Source organism: Myodes glareolus, chromosome 9, assembly GCF_982192425.1.
Source record: "Myodes glareolus chromosome 9, mMyoGla1.1, whole genome shotgun sequence".
Taxonomy (NCBI): domain Eukaryota; kingdom Metazoa; phylum Chordata; class Mammalia; order Rodentia; family Cricetidae; genus Myodes; species Myodes glareolus.
Window position 1 is genome coordinate 18,133,973 of NC_142034.1, and position 18,256 is coordinate 18,152,228.

At 39.7% G+C, this 18,256-nt stretch overlaps 1 protein-coding gene across 5 annotated transcripts in view; it reads left to right on the forward strand.

The window, feature by feature from the left end:
• The window catches only part of Kansl1 (KAT8 regulatory NSL complex subunit 1), a 131,087-nt gene that overhangs the window by 25,805 nt on the left and 87,026 nt on the right, over positions 1-18,256 (forward strand). Inside the window, exon 1 of one of the 5 annotated variants that reach the window (XM_048445911.3) lies at positions 773-901. The exons of the other annotated variants lie outside the window; for them this stretch is intronic. The gene's annotated coding sequence lies outside the window, so the exon portion shown is untranslated. Of the gene's footprint in view, positions 1-772; positions 902-18,256 lie in introns of those variants that run through there. 5 annotated transcript variants of the gene reach the window in all.

Here is an 18,256-nt window from a genome sequence, read left to right on the forward strand (position 1 = left end):
TTAGCCTCACCTCGGTCGGAGAGAGGGCCCCGCGCCGCTTGCCGCAGTGCCGCGTGCCGCTGCCGCACGTACCAGGCAGCGGGCCCCGGCTTCCGCAAACAGAGGTGCAGAAGCAGCGGCCGCGGCGAGGAGCCATGACTGAGGCGGCGGCGGCCGCGCCTCCTGGCAGCCCGCGGGGGCGGCGCGGCGGGCGCCCCCTGGCGGCGCGCCGGGGCGGAGCGGCCCGCCGCAGCCGCAGCCGGCGGAGGCGCTGCTGTCCCTCCTCCCCGTGTCCCCGGCACTCGCCCGCTCGCTTGCTCGCTCCATTCTCCCTCCGCTTCAGATTAAAGGGGGGGGAGGGAAAAGGAGCTCGGCCGCCATTTTCCCAGTGCCGCCGCCGCCACCGCCACCGCTCGCCGAGCCGGCGGGAGAACCAAGCGCCTTAGCGAAGCCGACTCATCTTGCCGCGGCGGCTTGGGGGGCGGCCGAAGCGCGCTCCCCGGCCGGGAAGAAGCTCCCGGGGTGGCGGTCGGGGTGCGGGCGCGGGCTGCAGACGGTGGCGCTTGTTTGTGCGGGGCGGGGGGGGCGGCTTTACCCTCTGCCCCCGCCCGCCCTCCGGGGCTGCGGTTCCCGACCGTGCCCAGACCCGCCGGAACGGAGGAAGGCCGGAGAAAGGGCTCAAAAGAGAAGAAAAAGCGGCCGCTCCCCGCCGCCGCCTTCCCCTCCCCCTTCGCCTCGCCCCCCCGCCCGGAAAGTCAGGGCGGCTCCGGGCGCCGGGGGGGAGGAGAGCGGCGGGCCGGGTCGGAGCCGCCGCCGCGCGCCTCCGCCCGCTGGTCCTCGGCGCCCAGGCCGGGGGGCTGTTTGCAAACTGCGCCCATTTTGTGGGGCCGAATCCGCCCGGGCTACGCTCCTCCATCACGTGGTAGGTGCTGCTGCTGCTCCTCTCCTCCTCCTCCCGCTGCCCTTTCTCCTTCTCCTCGCTCTCTCTGTGGCTCCCATTTCTCCCTCTCTTTGTTAGTTGTAACTAGAAAGGCAGGGCAGGGGACGAAAAATCCCCGGAACTTTAAATGGCCTCTCCGGGCTTCCCCGCTGCGGGTCCGGGCTGGGAGTCGCCCCAAGGGCGGGGGTGTGCGGGGGCCCTTCCCCACCAGCTGCCGCCTCGTTCGCCGGGCTTTCCTTTGGCGTTCTATTTAAAAAGGCGGCCCGGAGAACATGGTTTATTTCCGTGTATATACATATATATTTTAAAAAGACCAAAAACAAACTCTTGCTCTTCCCTTGAACTTCTCTTGACTGCAAAAGGCCTTTCTTTGCTTGAACACGTCTTGTACGTCTGTTTCACGGTTTGAATCACAACTCTGATTGTTAACATTTTTGTTGCTTGTATATTGAGGTCATTTGCGTTTTCGATCTAGTCTCAGGCAGACTTTTTTTTTTTTGGTAACTAAAGAGGAAGAGGCATTCATTTGTTTTTGAGCTGGAATCTTACTGTTTTTTGGGGGGTGCCTGCTTTCCGGCTGACGGTCTTTCGATTCTCAGCAAATAGTTTATAATTGTTTTCCATATTGTAAACAGTCCTACCCCCCCATGTTTTACCTAGAAATCCTTTTGTTTTCCAATGTTGGAATCCCAAAGTGGATTTTTAGAGAAACTCGTTACTTAACTATTGCTTATTGATTGCCTTAGGGGAAAAGGGGTGACATGATGGCGCCACTTTAAATTGCTCTTTCCTCCGCCTGTTTTTTCCTCCTTTATCCTGGAGGTCACTGGAGCATTTTCCCGTGACCTATTAATAAAACCGCACTTGAGGGTGTTAGCTGTACAACTCCTGGGGGTTAGGATTTGGTACCTTAAGGATCGAGAGACCCGAATCCTGCAGTCCCCAAAGTTAAGAGAAATCTCGCTAGTCCTCCAACCTAGCTTCCCTCCCCTCCATTCACAATCCTAGTGTTGCCCTATCCTTCGTCACGTGGCAAGCAATCATCGTGGGTTTTTTGTTTGTTTGTTTGTTTGTTTGGGGGGGTATATGTTAATATTTTAAACTGTAGGTAAGGAAGCGGTCCTTTGTCCATTGGAGAGATCACAATGCTTTAGTGTTTCGTGGTTTTTTTTTTGATACATTCGGAGAACATTTTAAAATAAACGATAAAATTACATAATCCTTGCCTTGCATAATCATGATATAGTTACAGAACTTCTTCTCAAAACTACTTTCAAGTAAGGAAAATCGTTACATTTAAGTGACTTTTGTTTCTTAGAATGGTCTGTAGTTTGTATTTCCTCCCGTATTTGTTTTTCTTTTAAAGGTTATTTAAAGTACCAGTATTTACAAAGGCATAAAGTGGGCGTGTTTCCCTTCCCCCTCTTCTATGGGCTGTGCTTAGTTCCTTGTCTTACATACTCTCACCAATTTAGAAATTTTCAATTAATTGCAGGTGTTGTCTGTTGAGGCTTTTACCCCCCAACAGTGGATACTTTTGTTTCTCTGTTGCCTTTTTGATAGAGAAGTTGTTTGTAATTCTTGTTTTAGAAGCATGCTACTAGGTTTCCTAATATTTCATGACAGTTTTCCCATGATTGGATAAATTTTAATTATCCAAAAGTACATTTTCTTCCCTGTAAGTGACTAAGTTTAAAAAATAAATATGAAATGTGATTCTTGGGTATCATTGATCTGTTTTTTCCTGCCATGTATGTTATCAATGGATTGAACCATTTTCTTTGCTAACAGTTACATCATGTCATGTGATAGGTGCAGTGTGATGTGTTCTAAAAATAAGGCAAGGTAAAAATGCTCATCCCTTGGAAATTTTGAAAATGTATAATAAGTATGAGATAACGATCCTTAGTCATGGAATTCTGAATTGGATTTCCACTAGGTTTAGCTAACAGAGTGTACAGATCTTTTGACCTTTAGAATGTTTGTTGCGATTTGTTGTGATCTCAGAACTTGGGATGGTTTGACTTTGCTTTTGAAGTGTGAACTACTTGGGGAATATCAGCTGTCACGTAAGTTATTGACATCTTTATTCTTGTGAACTTATCTTTGATAACTACCACAGTCAAGTATATGTGAGGCAAATAGTTATGGTTTGTTTCATACATAATTAAGAGTGGTTAGTTGCATATTATAGATTTTGGACCTTCCATCTATAGGAATGTGAAGTATTGGGTTGCTGCATCTTTCATGAAAACCTTATTCAGACCAGTAGTATCTGTCTTTCATGTTTTGCCATAATGTTAAATCTGCAGAGCACTCTTTGATAACTTATTTTGTTGAGGAAAATTCTGGAAGCTAGAAAATGGTTTAATTTACTTGTGAATTTTTATCAAGATGAGAAGGGAAGAACCTTGTATTTTTTTCTCCTTGAATCATTGCCAATACCTTTTTCATCTCTGGTAGTGCTACACTGTAATCAGTGTTTCTATAGTTCAGACCCTGGATTTTGTTGTTCTTGTTTGGTTTTTGGTTTTGTTTTAGGGTTTCTCTGTTTAGCCCTGGCTGTCCTGGGACAAGTTCTGTAGACCAGGTTGGCCTCGAGCTCGCAGAGATCCACCTGCCTCTGCTTCCATAGTGCTAGGATTAAAGGTGTGCACCACTATGCCCAGCTTGAATTTTGTTGGTTTGACCACAGATGATGATGATGATGATGATGATGATGATGATTGGTGGTAGTGGTGGTTTTTCAAGACAGGGTTTTTCTGTAACAGTCCTAGTTGTCCGGGAACTTGCTTTGTAACAAGGCCGGCCTTGAACTCACAGAGTCCTGCCTCTCTTTGTTGAGAGGAAAGGTGGTGCGCTACCACACCCGGCATTAGTTACTTTTAAAGTGAACAAATTTTAGGTTTGGTATGTTTGATATGCCTGTTTCATTTATTCTGCAAGCATGTGGCCCTTGTGGTTGGTGATGCCTGTTTTAAAAGGTAGTTTAATATTGAGTAGTTGTGGTTGTGAGTGAAATTGTTTCCTTGTTTTGAAAAATTTTTTCAAGATGCTCTTTAAAATGTTAATCTATGCAATATATAGAAAGTTTTGGGTTTAGATGGTAATCTTTACCTTTTCCTATTCACCTTCTTTGAATGGGGGTTCCTAGGGATCATCTTCCCCAACGCCTTTCTAGTGAGGTAGTTAAGACACAGAATGCAAGTGACTTTATGGAAAAAAATTTGCATGTATTATATATATTATATTACTTCCAGTTCCAGGACCTGTTTATTCCTTGATCCGGATGGAAAGGAATAATGTAGATTAAGTATGTGACTTAATGGTAACTGTCCTCAGTCTACAGGTAACATTCAGATATATTGCTTCCTGCCTCTACTCACAGGACTTTCCTAATTCATGTTGTCTTTAGTTGTCCACCTGAGTTTTGTGCTTACCTTTTGTGGAATGGGAAGTACCAATAAGAGTCCTACTTAGTGTGACAAATTACTTCATGCACTCTGGTCATTTTTTTGCACATATTTTAGTGTCTGTAAACTAGTATGGAATTTATTAGGTTAGAAACTGTATGTTCTGATTGAAAAATGATTCTTAATGTAAATTTAAAGAAAATTCAAAAACAGTGCAATAAAAAGAAGTCTTTTTTTTTGTTTTTCTTTTTTCTTTTTTCTTTTTTTTCCTTTTAGGTAAAGGAAATGATCCAAATCTGTTTTGTACTAAACAGTCTGCATGCAAGGTGTTGGGGTCCTTTATTTTTTTTTTCTTTTGAAGCACCTGCACTGTCTGTGAACAAGGACACTAATGTAAAATATCCTTCCTGAGACCAAAACAGCCTAACCAATGAAGGTAGGGGCTTATTTAAAATGAAGAAAGGATACAAAGACAGGTCTCTTAAAGCTAACAGTGAAGACAATACTCTGGGGTTTGTTTCTGTGTTTAGCTACAGGTCTGGCATTTTGAATATAGGCTATTGGAAAAACTGACCTAGACAATAGTTGTGATTTACCAAAAAGCTTGTACTCACAAGTACTGGAATAGATATCTTCTTTTTTTTTATGTTAAGATTTTTCTAAATTTTGATAGGATGAGGTAACCAATTTCCCATGAATGAAAAATAAACTTGGGAGCCAGGTGAAATAGCACAAGCCTTTAATCCCAGCAGAGGCAAGTGAATCTCTTGAGTTTGAAGCCTGCCTGGTCTACTACAAAGTAAGTTCCAGGATAGCCTGCATTGCGTAGTGAGAACTAGTCTCGAAAGAAAAGCAGTGATAGTCTACAAGAAAAATTTAATGATTGTAATCATTGTTTTAAACCTTTATGAACCTAGGTGAGAGGGTACCTTTTAAGGTTTTTTTCTTAGGTTTTAAAAAAATATATTTTTATTAGTTATGTCTATGTTTGTGTTTGTGAGAGGGAGTGTTGATGCCCTGGCGGCCAGTGGCATCGGATCCCCTGCAACTGGAGTTGCAGGTTGGTTGTGAACTGCCTGATACGGGTACTGAGAACTGTCTAATCCATTTCTCTATTCCCCCTTTATACTATTGATCTGTGTTGGCTACCACAGCCTGGCAAATGCTAATTGTTTAATAAAAGGTTTTTTTTTTTGTTTTTTGTTTTTTTTGGTGGTGGTGGTGCTAAACTGTAATGCCGACTCAGAGTTTTTCAAAACATGGTCTGTTAGGCAGGCCTCCAACTCACTACAGCTAACTTAAGAACCTTGCATCAGTCTCCTGGGTGCTGGGCTTATAGGTGTATGACAACATGCCCTACATAAAAATTATTTTTCCCAAGTCTGCTTTTCTAAGATTTCACCCCAGCTTCATAGAATTTTAGCATTTGAATGACTCTGCCAAAGAATTATTTATGTAATTATTGCCTCTGAATTTGTTTTTAAATTCTAGTTCTAAGGTCTCCTGGTTTGTTGTTCCCCCAACCCTATCCCTGTTACCCTTCCCCCCCCCACACACGGTTTTTCTGTAAGCTCTGGATGTGCTGTAGACCAGGCTGTTCTCGAACTCCCAGAGATCCGCCTGCCTCTGCCTTCTGAGGTGGTGCTCTGCTAGTTCTAAGTTTTTGTAGGTAAATTTCTTCTCTAATTGATGACATTGTTAAATGTAAACTAGAGCTAAATTCAGTGTAATTTTTGTTACCAACAGTTATTACTTGAACCAGGACTCTGAACTAAGATTTTAGTTACAAATATAAATATATTAGTTTCTGTTCTTTAGAAAAAGTTGCTTCAGGGGCATAAACAATAAGGTCCCTCCCCTTTTAATTTCTTAGAAAAAAAACAGAAAATAGTGCAGTTTAAGGTCAGACCTGATTAAATTTAGTTGTGGGGGAATGTTGAGGTATTCCTCAAGGTTGAGTAATAATTTTGCTAAGATAAGAACTAATACTCAGATTCTCTGACTATTTGCTGTTTGGCCTTTATTGACTATTTGTTAGTACTTCAAGAGAGTGAAGAGGGTTAGGGCTAGTTTCTGATGTTTACTAGTGCAGAGATTTTATAGAATGTATAAATGCGAGTGTATTGTGTGGCAGGAGTGTAATTTAGTGGTAGAATGCTTGTTTGTTTAGCACTTGTGAGGTCCTGTAGGGGGATCTCTAGCAACACCCATGTACATATGTAAAGAAATATTTAAGTCTTGGAAGTTTCACTAAGCTGTTTTTATGTGGAGAATAGGGACTATATGAAGACCTTAAATATATGTATATACATATATTTGTATGTAATTCAGGGTTTTTTTGTTTTGTTTTTTAGTAATTCAATGGAACAAAAGAAGGCTATTAGTATTAATTTTTAGCAATTCTCTGGTATTGAAGAAGTTTCTTTGTTTTAACAGGACAAGCTTTCTCCGTGTAGACCTAGCTGTCCTGGAACTCACTCTATAGACCAGACTGGCCTCGAACTTGGCGATCTCCCTATCTTTGCCTCCCAAGTGCTGGGTTAAAGTTGTGAACCACCACCAACCAGCTTGGAAAATGTTTTTAATCATAATTCATTTTAAAGGGATAAAATAGGTTTTGGTGGAATTCTGGAATTTGATTTTAAATCCTGGAGAATAACCCTTTTCTTTTTTAATATCCTTGGGCACTTCAAGAAGTCTCTAATTTTATGACTGTTCAAAACCACTAAGTTTGTTAGAGATAAAGGCTCTGAGTGTTTCTGTCTGTGAGCTAAAGACTGGTAAGGAATTTGAATTCATGATAGAGTAGAAATAGATAAACACTGTTAATAGTTTGACTCTATAATCATTCTTGAGAAAAAAAGCATCCTGGGGCTGGAGAGATGGGGAGGTGCACTTTAAGAATACTTCCTGTTTTTTGCAGAAGCCTGAAGTTTGGTTTTCAGCATGTATGGCAGGTGGCCTCACAACCACCTGTAAGCCCTTCTCCAGGAAATCCAGTGCTGCCCTTTGGCCTTTATGGGTGTGCACAGATAAATCTTAAATTTTTCTCACATTCTTTTCTTTCTTTGTTTTTATGTCTTAAACATGCATAAATTGGATCATACTTCTTCGATGGTTTTATATATTTAAAATTTAAACTTCTTTAAAATATTACAGTTCATTGAAAAGATTGCATATATCTTCTGCACCAATGAAAGTACTTCTGTTAGGTAGATTCCTAGAAGTATAGTTGCTAGATAAAAAGTTTGAGTAATTGCATTAAAGATTTGGTAGACATTGCCTTCAATGTATAATGTAGCCAAATTTAATATCTAATATAGTTAAAAATTTTTCCAAATGATTGTAAAACAGATTCTAATCCCAGCATTTAGGAGGCAGAGGCAAGCAGTTTTCTGTGAGTTCCAGACAGGCCAGGACCATGTAGTGAAACTTCCTTGTTTTAAGCTTTCCAGTCTGGGTATAGGTAGTTGGCTATGTGAATGAGTGGAACTTGAGATTGATGAGGTTTACCCTCTATTCAGTTGGTAAATAACTTATTAGATTATATCACCTCATGATCAGACATTTCCATTAACTTTCTTCTAGTGGATCTACATCTTATTCTTCAGTGTAAACACTTGGGTTACTTAGGACGTATTGGTCTGCTGGCACTGTGCTGCTTGTAGGAAATAGATTTAACATAAACCATATTATCTATTTAAGAAATACAGGCTATGTATTTCTTAAATATGAGTGATGAGATGAAATCTGCATTTATATTATACTGACTGCTATTTATTGCTCAGAGTGTCAGGGTAGTACAGATTATGAGGCTGGAGGGAGAGAGCGCTAACTCAACCTGGAAGGAACGAGGGATGCTTGGCATAACTTTGTAATTTGGAGCTGAACCTTGAAATGGTAGAATGGGTAAAGATAAAAGAGGAGCATGAAATAGCCTAGAATTTTGTATGTTCTGGTGAATGAAGTGAGGGCAGAATGTAGAGAGCTTCAGATAATGTTGAATGCTAAGAGAGTAGAGATTTGAAATTTATTATTCGTCTAAGCATCACATAAACTGATCTTCCTCCTTTCCTTTCTTGCTGTTGATATGTATAGTCAAGATAGTAAAGGGAAGATTGGAGACTTGTTGAGAATGGATAGAAGGATGAAGAGCTGGAGATTATTACTGCTACTGCCTTAATTATTGTACCTAATGAGATTCTGAAGTAAGGCCAGTGTCACTAAAGATGCAGTGAATGTGCTGATCATTCTTCCCACCGAACACCTTCCCATTTTGCTTATAAAAATTTACATTGTTCTACACTGCTTCTTTGTTTCAGGATGGAGTTGCTTTTTGACCCACTTGTTCAGCTCAAGTGTCTTATCTTCTGGGAAAGTGGGGTAAACAGATTGCATATCTATTGCAATACTTTCAGGGTCCTTGAGCCTGTGAGTTTCGTACTCAGTGTCTGCATGAAGTGGAGTAAACTGCCCACTCTTAGAATCATTCAGAATGTTTCTTAGAAATTTTCGATACTTCTTCAGACAAAACACAGAAAACTGTTTTTACACCTAATTTATATCTTATTTTTAGCATTAATGGGGTTGTACAAATTTTAGTGTTTCTTATTCTTCTATGGTTTAGACTTGACATTAGTAGACATGTAATGAGGTGTTTCTTAGAACGTAAACCACTGATTGAAATCACAATTCATTTGAATATTTATTGAAGGACAGAAATTAGTTTTGAGTTTGATGATAGAACAGGGTTTTTTTCTCTCTATTTGTATGCTTGTTTGCATCTGTTTGTGTAATACTGAATTCTACTTAGACCTGTTCCTCTGCAAAACCTACCTTGACTACTTCTCTGCCTGTGTCTGAGTCCCTTAATATGTTTTCCATTACCGGGTCTTGTTATCCTTTGTAGGTGCTTAGTAAAATGTTTTGATATATGTATTTTAATAAATATATATTGGAAATAACATAGTTGGGTGTTCTCATTGACTTTCCTCTAAAAATTAAAATTCAAGTTTTAATGTCAAGCAGTTAAGGCCCTTTCATGTTAAACCTTTCATTTTAAACCTAGCCTTGAACTCTGTTTAGTATAATAGTTGTAAATATGTAAGCATGAGCCTGGGGCTAGAGATGGTTCAGCTGTTAAGAGCATTTCCTGTTCTTCTGGAGGACTGGAGCTTAGTTCTTAGCACCAATATGAGACTGCTCAGCTCATAACTGTCTGGAACTTGGGGGATCTGACACCCTTTTCTGGCTTCCTTAGGCCTACAAGCAATAGGTATACCCATATACACATGGATTAAAAAAAATAACTCTTTAGCCGGATTGTGGTTGCACACGCCTTTAATCCCAGCACTCCAGAGGCATAAACAGGCAGATTTTATGTGAGTTCAAGGGCAGTCTGGTCTATAGAGCGAGTTCCAGGACAGGCACCCAAGCTTCAGAGAAACCTTGTCTCGAGAAAAGAAAAACAAAACAAAAATATACTCTTTATAAAAGTATGAGATTTTGGCCTCTGCAACTTAGTGTGACCTTGGGCAAATTACTTATCTTGAAACATCGGGTTTTCCTCACTCATAAAATAAGGACTGTAGATTTTACTAAACAGTGTTACTGTGAAGATTAAGTAAGACTATATGTAAAACAACATTTATTGTTAGTAAATAGCAGTTTAACATTTTATATTTATTTCTCTGTGTGTATGTAGGCATATGGGTGTGCATGCTTCCCAGGTGTGAAAGTCAGATGACTGGGCTGGAGAGATGGCTTAGCAGTTAAGAGCGCACTGGTTGCTCTTCCAGAGGTCCTGAGTTCAATTCCCACCTACCACATGGTGGTTCACCACCACCTGTAATGAGATCTGGTGCCCCCTTCTGGAGTGCAGGCAGAACACTATATATACATAATAAATAAATTTTTAAAAAAGCATGTAAGATTTCTTACATATCTTCTCGTGGGGTGGGGAAGAAAGTCAGAGGACTACTTGTGAAAGTTGGATCTCTGCCGGGCGGAGATCCCAGCACTCAGGAGGAGGCAGAGGCAGGCCTGTGAGTTCTGTGATCTCTGTGAGTTTAAGGCTACACAAACAACACGAGCTAGAACCACATTTAAAAAATACTTTGTTCTTCTTTAGCACATCCCACAGTATATATGCATATATTTTTATCTTTAAGACTATTGGACTACTACTGGGAGATGGTACACACACCTTTAATCCCAGCACTAAGGAGGCAGAGTAAAGCAGATCTCTTGAGTTCAAGGCAATCCTGGTCTATAGAGCTAGTTCCAGTACAGCCAAGGCTACACTGAGAAACCCTGTCTCTAAAGACCAAAAGATTGTATGGGTGTGTGTGTGTGTGTGTGTGTGTGTGTGTGTGTGTGTGTGTGTGCTGTGATGTTGCTTCTAGTTACTTGATCAGAGATCACTGTTGTTGCTGGTGCTGTCTTCCTGAAGATTTATTCCAGCTGCTCTTTGGGTCATTTCCCAAGTTCTCTCTGTGATTTAATTGAATTTTTAGCAAAACTAGTTTGTATTTGAAGGCATGCCTTGGGAACTGTCTCCATGATAGTACTTAATGATTATACTATCTAGATAAAGTTGATAATCGGGTAAAAGAAGAAAACTATGAATGAATTCTGCTTTTCTTAGACTTAATAAATTGGCAGTTGGAACATTTGGAAGAGAAATTCTGTGGAGTTTCTGGAGATGATGTTTTGGACTAAAAAAAACCAAAAAGGTCTTTCAGGTAGCACTATAAGTAAAAATACGGAGTTCGGGAGTCTGTGGGATGGAAGTTTCTAGGTCCATGATATCCTGCTTATACTTGCTCTGCATTATTTTTAAGTTTCCTTTTGAAGAATTTGAACTTGTGGGGAAAACAATATAGCAACTTCAAGAGTATGGAAGTAAGGTGATAAAAAGTACAGCATAGGGGACTGGAGAGATGGCTCAGTGGTTAAGAGCAATGTCTGCTCTTCTGTATAACCGGGGTTCAATTCTCAGCACCTACATGGCAACTCACAACTGTCTGTGACTCCAGTTCCAGAGAATATGACACTCACTCAGACATAAATGCAGGTGAAAAACCAGTGCACATAAAATAAAAAACAAATCACTTAAAATAAAAAAGTAAACCATAGTTTTCAGCACCGAAATAACAGGAAACTGTTATGATGACCTAGGTGTGAGTTGGTGAGGACTTGGGCTGCGCTGATAGGGTTAGTAATAGGATTTGCCAAACCTGAGCCTGAGAAATAATCACTGAAAGAATTTGATCATAAAGAAGGTGACATTAGGATGGATAGAGAGAACTTTCTCAGTATGTTGTCTTTGTAAATACCACACTTTTGTATATACCATATATTTGACTTTTATGTAGACTTCAGCCCCTTCGCCTTCCCTGTTTAAGCTTTGAGAGTATTTTACTTTGATTGTAAACAGAGACTGCTTGTTCATTTCCTGGCTGCCCAGGCCTGAATAATCACACAGAAACTATATTAATTACAAAGCTGTTTGGCCTATGACTCAGGCGTATTTCTAGCTAACTCTTATATCTTAAATTAACATTTTTATTATTTTATATTTACCATGAGGCTTGTGGTTTGTTACCTCTTGCTTCTTGGGCAGCTGCATGAAATCTGTCTCCTTCGGCAGCTTCATAACGTCTCTTTGACTTCTACTCTCTCTGTATATCTCTTCAAGTCTGGCTATATTCTGCCCTGCCATAAGCCAAAGTAGCTTTATTCATTAACCAATAAAAGCAATTCATATACAGAAGGACATCCCACATCATTGATGACAATCTTAGATATTTTCATTGCATTGTTTTAGTCATTAATGCTTGATCTCTAGACTTTTTTTTTCTATTTTAACTTGTAATCCGTTTGTCCAACTGATTTCTCTCAGAACTCAGCTCACATTTGAGAAACTTAATGGTAATCTGGTTATCTTAAGCCTGAGTAAATGTTGGCCATTTATGGTCGCACATCAAAGTAAAAAATTGCCTTTTCTTTTCTTTTTTAAAATTGCCTTCTCTATTAATATGCTATATATTCAAGAACATTCTTCCTTTATATTAACTGTGTTGGTATGTCCTGTGGTTTTCTAGAGCCTTTCACTAGAAAAGACATCACCATTTTCTTGTCCTTGTGTTTTCTTTTTTTGTGTGTGTGTGGGGGTGGTTTCGAGTCAGGGTTTCTCTGTGGCTTTGGAGCCTGTCCTGGAATTAGCTCTTGTAGACCAGGCTGGCCTCTAACTCACAGAAATCCGCCTGCCTCTGCCTCCTGAGTGCTGGGATTAAAGGTGTGCGCCACCACCGCCCAGCTCTGTCCTTGTGAAAGTTTCTTACTGAACTTTTAATGATATTTATGGATTTAGAGCTCAGCCAAAATCTTGCCAGCTTTATATATGCTTTTTTAACCTTCCTGTGCTTAAAAAGTGTTCTTTTTAGTTTTATTTTTTTTTAATTTTTGCTTTGTGTAATGAAGTAATGTTGAAAATTCCATTAGTAGAAGTCCTTTTAGGGACAGTAGGATTTTCTTATTGGTTCTTGCTTTTATTTTTAGTGTAAGTTTGATTTCCAATCCAAGATGTTAGTAATGCTATGGTTGAGAAATTGCCCTCTGGGCATATATTTTTGTTTTCCAAGTGCCACTTGTATTTTCAGTTTGCCTTTGGAACTTTATCACAATTAAGAGTGATAGAATCACAACACAGAACCATGTAACTAACACGATCCAGTCTTAATTCCTCAGAATGATGCTGTCCATGGTATTAGTAGATTGTAAGTTTTTTAATTGAAACTTTTTGCATGTGTTTATGTATGCTTGTATATGTCTGTGTGCGTGTGTGCCACAGTCTATGAGTAGAGACCAGAGGATTACCCATAGGAGCTATGTTTTCTACTTTTACCATGTGGGTTCTGAGATCAAATTTAGGTGGTCAGGCTTGAGTCCACTCCTTAATTGTGTGAACCATCTTGTCAGCCTCCCAAAATGTTTTCTGAATGAATTTTTCATCTTCCTGTCTTTAAAATATTGCTTTGGAATTGAGAAACTATTACCCAGCTCTCCTTTCTATAGCTAAAATACCTTGATTTGGGGGAATCCTTTTGTTTCTACAAGCTCAATTCACAAAATTAATTATATCAGTGTCAGCAGGTACTACACAGTCAGGTACTACACAGTTCTTTGTTTTTGCTGTTTTCTGAGACAGGGTTCCACTGTATAACCTTGACTGTCCTGGAATAGATCTTTCTGCCTCCCATTCCAGTGCCCACCTGAGCCATCTGTTCTTGTCAGATTGTATTCTACTTGATTAGCTAAAACTAAACATACATTAGACTTGAATTCTCTGTATATAATTTGATTATTATTTAAGTCCATCAATAAATTGGAAAATATAATCTCAGCTGTAAATATACTGTTCAGGTTGTTATAAGTATTATAGTTAATTACAGTTTTTAATTCCTTGGGTTTTTGTTTGTTTGTTTGTTTTTCCAGTCAGTATTTTGCCTGCATGTGTGTCTGTGTGAGGGTGTCAGAAGCCCTGGAACTGGAGTTAGAAACATTTGTGAGCTGTTTGCTGTGTGGTTGCTGGGAATTGAACCGTGGTCCTCTCCAGCCCCCATGCCTTGATTTCTTTGAAGACAAGTACTTTATCATAAGCTTAAAGTATGTGTGAATGTTTTGCCTGCAAGGATGTCTGTGCCTCACTTGGGTGCGTGTGGAAATCAGAAGAGAGGGTATTGGATTTCCCGGAGCTAGAGTTAGATGGTTGTGAGATGTGGGTGTGGGGAATCAAACCCAAGTCCTGGAAGAGCAGCTAGTACTTTTGACCAATAAGTCATTTCTCCAGCCCCAAATTTAACAGACTTTGTTTTGTTTATTAAAGGATTTCTGGTCTCCTTTTTCTCCTTTAATTAAAAAGCTTATTGTGTTTGTATATACAGTGGGGGGGGCATGTGGGCACACGTGATTCACATTGTGCGTGTGGAAGTTAGAGGACAATCTTGTGGAGTTGGTTCTCTCCTTCCACCTTTACATTGGTTCTAGGAATGAGCTCTGATAGTGCCTCTGAGCTGTCCTTTGGTTTTAGATTGTTAAGTGGCCCTTTTGGGGATTTATAAGATTGAGATTGCTGTGATTGTTTTCATTAACATTTCACTCTAGTTTGTTAAATTTAAGAAAGTGTACTGTGGTTGCTATGTATAGTAGCATATGCCTTTAATCCCAGCACTTGTGAGGTAGAGGTAGGCTGATTTCTGTGAGTTCAAGGCCAGCCTGGTATACATAGTGAGTTATAGGACAGCCATAGTTACATAGTTGAGACTATGTCTTGATTTAAAAAAGGAAGGAAAGTGTACATGTTTTGCTTTACTTATATTTTTGACTTCCTAAAACTTTTTCTCTTATTTTGTCTCTCTCTTTTATTGATAATTAGTACTTTTTTATGGTGTAGACATTACAAAGGACAAAATTTTACTACCTATCTTATAAAACAAAATGAACTTTTAAGTTGTGTAGTGCTTATTTTTGTTTAACAAAACATTTGTATATCAGTAAATACAGATAGCATTATTATCCCATGTTGCATATATTTCTTTATATGAATAGTTAATAATTTAAATTCTTTAATTATCTCATTACTCATTCTTTTTCAATTTAATCTAACTTTGGTGGCTGGAGAGTTGGGTCTGTGGTTAAGGGCCCTCGTTGCTCCTGCAGCAGACGTGAATTAAGTTCCCCGGCACCCACATGGTGCCTCACAGCAGCTGTAACTCCAGTTCCAGGGAATCTGATGTCCTATTATGACGTCTGAGAACAATAGACATGCCCGTGGTACACCTACATGAAGCAAAGCACTCATACACACACAAAAAATTTTTTTTAATTAATTTTAGTTTTTAAAGCAAGTTCTTCTGTATTCATGACTGAACTTAGACTTTCTATGTAATAAAGGTTGGCCATGCACTTCTGATCCTCCTGCTTCCATTTATGAAGTGCCGGGATTGCTGGTTTGTTTTACAAGCCCATCACAAAATTTTTTTTTAAAAATTGATACATTAAAAATAAAGTAAGAAAACAGTCTTAAATTGTAGTGTTTCCCCCCCTCCCCGAGACAGTGTTTCTTTGTGTAACAGCCCTGGCTGTCCTAGAACTACCTCTTGTAGACCAGTTTGGCCTCGAACTCACAGATAGCTGCCTGTCTCTGCCTCTCAAATGCTGGGATTAAAGGCGTGCGCCACCACTGCCCAGTAGTAAATCGGAGTATTTTATGGCAGTTGTAATTAATTTGTTAAGTAATTAATTGTGATTTGTTAAGCTCCATATCCAGTGTTTTGGTGATTTCTTCTTATGTGCATAAGTACTTAGTATAATGATGATATAATAGATTCTTTGTTTTATATACACTCACACACACATGTACACTTGGGCATCTAAAAAGTCTTATGTGAACTAGAGAGATGGCTCAGTGGCTAAGGACATTTGCTTCTCTCCCTGAGGACCTGAATTTCTAGCAACCACAGAGTTGCTAGAAACTCCAGCTCTAGAGGATCTGATGTCCTCTTCAGTCTTCTGTGGTCATCCCACACCCATTCCCACATGTGCACACACATTTTTTTTCTCTTTTATAAAAAATTTTGTGAAAATTTCTTATTAACACAGGGTCTCATTTTGTAGCCCTGTTTGGCCTGAAACTCAGTATGTAAGAGGAGGTTGACCTCAAACTCACAAGAGATCTGCCTATCTCTGTCTCTTTGAGTGCTGGGATGAAAGGTGTGCACACCCAGTGAGTTTATTTCTTACATATTAATCTTTGTGTTGATAATCAAATATTGGCCAGGTAATAGGCCCAAAAAATGCTGGGTAGACAGCATAAAGGAAGACTGAAACCTCGGGTATGACAATAACATGAGCATCTAGGACTGCCCAGGATAGGAACAACTGGAGAACCGCCATAAATGGGCTGTCCTTGCATGCGTAAGCATTGCCAGGGTGTAAAGGATGATGAATAGGCTAAGTAAATGAAAATGTCTTTTGTAATCATCACAGCAGTCTTAAAAGGTATGCGGTATAAGTCTATAAGTAGATGAAGCAGTTCAGGGAACAGAATAGTTAAGTAATTGATAACACAGTCCATTGTGTTATCATGTGTGTACATGTGTGTGTGAGTGTATATAAGTACACATGAGTGTACATGTGTGTGTGAGTGTATATAAAACAAAGAATCTATTATATCATCATTATACTAAGTACTTATGCACATAAGAAGAAATCACAATTGACCATGTGACCCCAAACCTGCTCACTTGGGCCCATGTTCTCCTTTACTGTGAATACTTGCTCAAAGTGGAAGTTATTCCTCTTTTTTGGTAGGAGGATTAGTTTAGTGAATAGAAACTTCATGGTGGTATCATCTGTAACTTCAGCACTGGGAAGGTAGAGGGAGAAGGAACTCCTTCAAGTAGGAGGCTAGGCTGTGTGACAGTCTGTCTCAACCCCTGAGTAATCAGTTCATTTTTTATACTCTGTTATATTAAAATCTTTTGTCTTGTCTTGCAGTTGATTTTTACCCATATGTGAATTTTCTAACAAATATTGTAACACATGGTCACTCACTTACAGAGCTTCTAAATGTTGAAACTTAACAGAAATTCATGTAGACACCACAACTAATTATTTTTAAGTTGGTTAAAGCTCATGGTTCTCTGTATAATTTTTCAAAATACCGAATTTTCACTGGAAAGCCCTGATTTTTATCATTGCCAGCAAGTATTAGTGATTTTTTTTCCTTGAAGTGAGTTTTACTTTGTTCATTTTATAAAGAAATTTGCTAATGACCCAGGTTTTTTAAGGTATGGTCTAGCTAAGTATATCACTTAGGCATCAAACACTCCATCTTGAGGTATCCAGGCTGTGTTGCTGTGCTTTGTACTGGCTTGAATAATCATTGTTCATCTGTTTTGTGACATAAAGATAGTATTCCATGGGCTGGAGAGATGGCTCAGCAGTAAAGAGTTCCCAGTACCCATATGACAACTCGGTGATCCAGTTCCAGGCAATTCCTTGCTGTCTTCTGACTTTGTCTGGCATGAGTCATGCATACAGTACATACACATACATACATGTATGCATATATGAAGGAAGAACATTCATACACATAAAAATAAATCTTTATAAAAAGATGGTATTCCGAGAAGAAGGTTGGTTCCACTTGACAACTTAAAAGTAACAGTGGTGGGGCTGGAGAAATAACTAGGTGTAGCACGAATTCTAATTGTTTTTAATAATGAAAACCTGGAGTCAGGTATGGGATTAATGCTGAAAGATCAGAGAAACAGAGTGGGCAGCCACTAGAGTGACCTTTTACCTCTACCAATGCTCAAACCAAAGGGGGGATCCTGTCGTCAGACTGCCTCCTCAGTCTGCTTTAGACTGTATCTCAGACTGCATCCAAGCTCCTGTCTCCTCCCGCTTTATATTCCTCTCTCTGTCCAGCCATTATTCCTTCCTGTCTCCACCTGAATAGGGCTGGGATTAACGGTTTGGGACTCCCAAGTACTAGGATTAAAGGTGTGAGCCACCACCACCTGACCTGGTGGCTTACCTTTGCACTCTGATCTTCAGGCAAGCTTTATTTGTTAAAACAAACAATATCACTACACGTTGGTGGTTAAGAGCACAGATAACTCTTAACTCTTCAAGAGGACTGGGGTTCTATTTCCAGTGTTTATATAGTGGTTCACTACCATCCATAACTCCAGTTCTAGGAAATCCAGTGCCTTCTCCTGAATTCCTCAGGAACCAGTAACACATTGTGGTACACAGATAATATTTGCGACAAAATATTCAAAAAATAAAGATTTTAAGATGGGAGTTTTTCCTGAGATTTTATAAAGCTGAATTTTTTAACACATACTTTCCC